The sequence below is a fragment of the Lepidothrix coronata genome, unplaced genomic scaffold, assembly GCF_001604755.1.
Source record: "Lepidothrix coronata isolate B3197 unplaced genomic scaffold, Lepidothrix_coronata-1.0 Scaffold77, whole genome shotgun sequence".
NCBI lineage: Eukaryota > Metazoa > Chordata > Aves > Passeriformes > Pipridae > Lepidothrix > Lepidothrix coronata.
Genome location: NW_016690257.1, coordinates 764,619 through 770,122, shown reverse-complemented (window position 1 = coordinate 770,122; position 5,504 = coordinate 764,619).

Genomic DNA, 5,504 nt, shown 5'->3' with positions numbered 1-5,504 from the left:
AGCAGCTCCTTGAATACTGGGGTAGCTGATGCTGTAGCCAAGGTGGAGTAAGAGCGGGATTGAGCTGTGGGGAGCCCAGGGCACAGCCCTCCGGCCTCAGGGTGACAGCAGGGACCAAATCGGTACAGCATCAGTGTCTGGGTCTGCTGCATGAAAAAAAAAAAAAAAAATCCCATTGCATTTAAAATGGTCACTTCTGCAGCCTGAAAAGTGGAATTTGGGTAATTTTTCAGTTCAATGTCTTGTTCAGCAGCCTCTGAAGTGACCTTGTGTACACCAAGGCTGATTTCCTCACTTCCTCAGAGAACCTCAATCCCTTTTTCCTGTGATGCATGTGGTGAATTGAGAGGGGAAAAAAAAAGACCTCATTCCCATGTTTGCTGGTGAAAGACACACTGGACACGTCCATTAATCCATGCATTATGCTTCTTAATTTTTTAAAACTTCCCAGACTTTTATAAAAGAGATCAAAATTTTCTTTTCTTTTTTCCCCACTTTTGGTTCCTTTTGCTTCACCACTGAGGACTAGAACTACTTTCTTGTCATCAAGGAAGTGAAAAAAGTAAAACATGGTATATACTGCAAAGAGATAGAGAACAAGTATGGAGTCCAGAAGTTAATATAATTTTTTGGCCCTACCATAGGTTCTCCAGGTGACCTTGGGCACATCCCTTTCCCTGTGAGTAGAGACCTGGGTTTTGGCACCTCTGGTTGCCCACTGGTGCACCTGGGCCATCGGTGCTTGCCTAGTTTTGTGATCTCTGCAAGTGAAAATTACCCCAGAAGTCCTAAATATTAAATAAGTGATAAAGAACTGCTTTCTAATTAACCCTGCAAGCTTGTTTAAATAGACCATATGTATGTGCCCATATGGAAAATACAGAAATAAGCATAATGAAGCTGATAAGTATGGGCATGGCTTGGGGGGATGCTCAGAAAGGAGGTTATACCCACAGCCTGAACTGCGCTGGATGTGTTGCTCAAATGTCAACCTGGGCCAGAAAACTGTTCCAAAATGTACAAGGGACACTATTAATCCCTGAGAAGGAAAAAAATCTGTTTGAGTCATAGAATCCCAGACTCCTTTGGACTGGAAGGGATCTATCTTACAAGCTCATCTCGTTCCAACCCCCCTATCAGAGCAGGAACACCTTCCACTAGACCAGGTTGCTCTGGGCCCATACAACCTGGCTTTGGACACTTCCAAGGACGAGGCAGCCATAGCTTCTCTGGGCAACCTGTGCCAGGGCCCCACACACGAGAATTTCTCCTTTCTGTGTAGCCTGAATGTTCCCTCTTTTAGTTTAGAACCATCACCCCTAGTCCTGTCACTCCAAACCCGACTAAAAAGTCTGTCCCCATCTTTCTTCTAAGCCCCTCTCAAGTACTGAAAGGATTTATATGACTTACTGCATTTTGGAGATGTGTTTGTACAACGTACTTCATCCCTCTTGCCAAACACATTAGGTCCTGGATGTAAAATCCCACGGAGCCCACCCTCCCCAGCCCTAAACCTTCATTCTCACGGGGGTTTCTGGGGGCCTTTCTTGAACCCAGCTGGCTTTGAAGAGCTAAAGCCGAGTTAATTTGCATTGCAATTCAGCCTTTGACAGACAGTTGGAGCCAAGGCACTGTTAACCTAATTGTTTTGCTAACAGCACCAGGGTGTGAGACTCACCAAAGGCACTTCCAACAAAGGGGATAAAACCAGACTTGGGGGAAAAAAAAAAAAAAGCCTTTTCCTGACATCATTACCGGGTACAAACAAACAGAGCTGATCCCTCTTCATGCACTTTCCAGGCGAGGGTCAATAACAAACACACTTTGCTCTTTTGGGGGTATGTCTCTCCTTTTCACAGCAGTGAAAAGCTATTCAGGGGAGGTAGGAGAGAACAAGCCAGGCTGAAGGCAGGGCAGAGGCAGGGCAGGCTGGCTCCTGGCACTCTCCCATCCTTTTGTGCACATTAGGAATAGCTAAGCCTGTGGCCCTGCTTCTATTTTTATGCATTATTTTGAGAGCAGAGCTCTCAAGCAATGTTCAAAGTCTGGGTTATGATGCCATTTTGACTGTAGCCAAAGTCTCCTTCCACTCCAGCAGCTCGTGTCGAGACAGCAAATTCAAGCTACAAGAGTTCAGGTCTGCAAAGAAAAGTATTCTCCAGGCAACCTTTCTCTGTGCTGAGTGGCAGATCACAGGGAGACAGGGACCTCATGCTCTCGCTCTTGTCACGCAGCACTGCAGGCTGAAATCATTTCAGTGCGGGTGCTCCTGGGTGTAAGCAGCCATTCCAACACTGGCATTTTGGAAATGGATTCAGTGCAAGTGTGAGCAAGGGGAGATTCACTGCTTCCAGCTCTGGGGTCTCCAGTGTAAGAAGGACATGGAGCTGTTGGAGCAAGTCCAGAGGAGGTCACAGAGATGCTCCAAGGGCTGGAGCCCCTCTGCTCTGGAGCCAGGCTGGGACAGCTGAGGGTGTTCAGCTGGAGAAGGATCCAGGGAGACCTGAGAGCCCCTTCCAGTGCCTAAAGGGGCTCCAGGAGAGCTGGAGAGGGACCTGGGACAAGGGCTGGAGGGACAGAACAAGGGGAAATGGCTTCCCACTGGCAGATAGCAGGGTTAGATGGGATATTAGGAAGAAATTTTTGTCTGTTAGGCTGGTGAGGCCCTGGCACAGGTTTGCCAGAGAAGCTGTGTCTGCCCCTGGATCCCTGCAAGTGTTGAAGTCCATGTTGGACATGGCTTGGAGCAACCATGTCTAGTGGGAGTTGTCCCTGCCCATGGCTGGAGAGTGGAGGAAGGTGAGCTTTAATGTCCCTTCCAAGCCAAAACATTCCGTGAGTCTAAAAATAAGAAAAGGCCTGGTGAGACAGAACCTTGCCTGTGTTTAACAGGCATGTGGAAAACCACTCCTTTCTCAAGCCCTGGGAATTGATCCATCCAAATCCAGCACCCAGCAGCAGCTATGGGAGGCACCAGTGCTGGCTCTGGGGGGCTCATGTGGACGTGGTAATACTTTGACTCATCAGAGCACTCACACATGCCTGACTTTGGGTATGTGCTTTGTTAGCTGAAACTTTGTTAGCTTTACAGTTCAGCTGCATGAATGTTGTATTGCTTAGAGGAGTTAAACACAAGGCACTCTCCTTTTCCAGGACTCCCTTATGGCAACGTAAAGGAAATTATATATATAAATATGTATTAAATCTATAGAATGTCTCCCTAATGCTAGTGGAAGAACTTGCTGTTTGGAATGTAAGGTGCCAGTATAACGATGCCCATCAAAGTGGAACGTGCATGGTTTAGGGATCAGGCTGGAGGGAAAGAAAGAACTGACTTGATCTGGTGTCAGAGGGTGAGTGCTGCTGCTGCCAGGGAGGATCTGGTGTCCCACAGCCACGACACAAACCAAGCTGGACAGCAGGAGCAGTGCCTGCCCTTCGTGGCCTCTCTGGTGGCCACTCACAGCCACACAGTGTCCACTGAGCTGTGTCACAGCCCTGTCCCTCAAATGACTCGTGGCAGCAGTGCTGTGTCTCCAGTGGGGCCGAGGTTCAGCCCAGCTCCTGGCGAGTGTCACCGGTGGGATTTATGACCAGGAGGTGAGAGGGATTTAGGTCAGACAGTCTGGGAGGGGATGATGCTGGAGCTGGGCGCTGCAGCACACGAGAGCACGATGTCATTTGGGAGCCAGCAGCCAGGCAGAGGAGACACAGGGCTGTTGAAGGGGAGGTGTAAAGGGAAGGATTGGAGACAGGTGGAATATTTTACTTTAGGGACATGGGAAAGCCTTCAAAAACCTTTGGCAGGGACATATTATGCTGAGAAAGAGGGTGGCTTCTTCCTCCAGCAGTCCAACCTAGAGATCCTAATGCCTTGGAGCTCCTTAGGATCTAGCAGAGTGGGAATCTCAATATTAGTATAAAAATACAGCCTTAATGCACCACCTTATGTGTAACTCTTCATCTGTATTGTACCTGTACTTCTGTGTTTCAGATGCCTGAAATAGTAAACACATTTGTTCAGGTTTGTTTTGGTGTCTAAGCTCTCAAAAAGGGATCTTTTTTTTTCTATAGGGAAATAGCAAAGTGGCTCTGCTGGAGCATTTTGAAATATAGCTGACACACTCCTCTCAGCATTTCAATTTCAGTGGTGGAAATCAAAATCCTCTTTATTTCAATTAAGTACATTTTCCAAGTGCATGTTTTATTTGTAGCTACCTATAGTTACCCATGGCAAACTCTGGACCAGATAGGGGGATATATGGAAAGAGTTGGGGCTGACATGAGAACTAGGAGTGTTTTTAACCCTATAATTCCTTCTCCTGACACCTCCAGAGCTCAGAGGAGACGGAGACTTTATGGTTTCAATTAGGTTTGCCTGTAGACCTACCCATGGCAGGGGAGTTGAAACTAGATGATCTCTAGGGTCCTTTCCAACCCAAACCACACTGTGTTTCCATGATTCTAGGACACCAGGGTACATCCCATGTGAGGATGCACTACCTCCTAGACTCTGAACACGTGGCACACACAACATTGCAACACCCATGCCTAGGAGCACTGGGAAAGGGCGGGGTGTCCATCACTTAAAAGCAGCATTTTAGTCTTAACCTTATCAAGCCAATCCCTGAATTCTGGCTTTAGGGAGATTTATCAGATCGTGAAAGATGGGCTTCTCAGATGCAGCCACAAGGCAGGGATGTGCCCTCCTTCTTACCCAGAGCAGAGGACTGAGGTGCCACTGCTCCGCAGATCAGTTTACCAGCGGGAGGAGCCCACAATCCCCTTCTTAAATACAAACAAAAACACGCCAAACCCTTTTTGTCAGAAGGCAATAGCTGTAAAAGGGATGGCAGAGTAGCAGGCAAAGCAAGAGGAAAAACTCCAGCTTCTGTATTTCCTATTGCTGGCAGGTAGGGGTGTAATTTTGGAGTTCCTTCCTTTTTAATGGGAGAGGTCATAACCTGACCATCATTTATGTGTCTTTCTGTGTTTATTGCAGTGGCCTGGCCAGATGCACTGTGGAGCTGATTTCTCTCCCTCAGACATTAGTCATGTCCTCACGGATGGCAATATACCAGCCTATGCTTTCTACTGACATTTCCAAGGAAAATTCCCACTGATGCTAGCAGGAATTTTGTCCAGTCAGAGCTGGACAATCAGCCTGGTTGCAAAAAGAGAATTCTCATGTTTATGGTGGGTTGTTTGGGATCAGTGTGCCTCACCCTGACCTACAGCTTGACAAAAAAAAAATAATCCAGTGTTCAGACATCCGCGATCAAGGACTTTATAAAGCGCTGACCTTTTCCGTGTGGAGTATTGCAGTTACACTGCGCAAATCTGCTTCAAGGAACAGGGTTTGGATTTCTCATCCTCAAATCCAACACAAATTCTTGCTTAAAATAACAAGTTGTTGGATGCTTCTCTATCTTCTGGCTCTCTGGGAGCATTTTAGCTCTAGACGACAATATTTTAGACTTAGGTAGGATACACTTCTGTGACGT